Source organism: Rhinopithecus bieti, unplaced genomic scaffold, assembly GCF_001698545.2.
Source record: "Rhinopithecus bieti isolate Rb0 unplaced genomic scaffold, ASM169854v2 scaffold_19858, whole genome shotgun sequence".
NCBI classification, from domain to species: Eukaryota; Metazoa; Chordata; class Mammalia; order Primates; family Cercopithecidae; genus Rhinopithecus; species Rhinopithecus bieti.
The window spans coordinates 1,230,087-1,231,436 of NW_016810077.1; the positions used below are offsets into that span (position 1 = coordinate 1,230,087).

At 45.6% G+C, this 1,350-nt stretch overlaps 1 pseudogene across 1 annotated transcript; it reads right to left on the minus strand.

Moving 5' to 3' along the window:
• Window positions 1-827: 827 nt before the first annotated feature.
• LOC108541670 (40S ribosomal protein S2 pseudogene) lies at window positions 828-1,344 on the minus strand (annotated as a pseudogene). Its single transcript, XR_001889025.1, has one exon. The product of XR_001889025.1 is annotated as a 40S ribosomal protein S2 pseudogene (transcript).
• Window positions 1,345-1,350: the final 6 nt, after the last annotated feature.

A 1,350-nucleotide genomic window follows, 5' to 3' on the forward strand; every position in this document is an offset into this window, starting at 1 on the left:
TTTCCCTAGTAGTCTAAACATGAGCATGGAGAAGGCCACAGGTAGTTTGACCTAAGGTAGGATTTTCCCAATAAAACCAATACAGGACAATAAAGGAGTCAAGAAATTAAGAACAACAGCAAGAGAGTGGCTAAAGTCCTGGTTTATGGAGGTCTGTGCTACAAGGAGAGCAAAGTGTAAATAGGAGGGGTCTGAGAGTGAAAGTCTTGATAAGTTCCAAGGAAGGGCTGTCTCTGAAACTGAATAAGCAAACTGGGAAGACCAATTGGTTTGGTCAGAGCGTGGGATCGTGGATTTTGTTGTATGAGAGTTTATATAGTCTGGATGATGAGAAAGCCCAGAATATGGCCATGGTAGTCGTTGAAGATAAACATAGCTAATGGTCACTGGAAATAAAAGGTGAGTTTATACACTGGAGGGGACCAATTAAAAAGTCACTTCTGTGAATTCATCATCCCCGAACTCAAAAGTAATATAACCTTTTTCTATGCTCTTTCCCAAGAGCATTTCTGTTATTGTCCTTATTCCACTGTATTCTAATTAGCCTGGTCTCTGTTTATTTCTACTCAACTGTGAGCTCTTCTTCCCACCTGCTACAGTACACACAAGGTCAGTGAGTATCCAACGCTGAATGAATGAATGAATGGATGAATGAATGAATGAATAGCAATAGTTGTTTTCATGTGACTTCATATTACAGGCCTTTTACTCCAGTTCCTGGAATATTTCACTGTTGTTATTTATCCACGATTACAAGATAAGTATGCATTTTATTTCTTGTCCATAGCTAATTATCTTTCAATCATAGAACTTTTTTTTTTTTTTAACAGGCTTAATTCACTTCATTTTTCTTGTATAAAAAGCCTATGTTGTAGCCACAGCTGGAGCCTGGGTCCACTGCACGGAGTCTCTGGTGTGGGTCTTGACAAGGTGGTCAGTGAATTCCTGATAGGGAGACTTGGTAAACACAGTCTCCTTCCAGAGGTCAGGGGTCAGGTAGCTGTAGGTCTTAGAGATGGCATCAAAGGTGGCCTTGGCGAAGTTGCCCAGGGTGGCAGTGCAGCCCCGGGCTGAGGTGTAGCAGTCATCAATACCAGCCATCATGAGCAGCTTCTTGGGCACAGGCGCTGAGACGATGCCAGTGCCCCTGGGTGCAGGGATGAGGCGCACCAGCACAGAGCCGCAGCGGCCTGTCACCTTGCAAGGGACAGTGTGGGGCTTGCCGATCTTGTTCCCCCAGTAGCCTCTGCGCACCGGGACAATGGAGAGTTTGGCCAGGATGATGGCCCCACGGATGGCGGTGGCCACCTCCTTGGAGCACTTAACACCCAGGCCGACGTGGCCATTGTG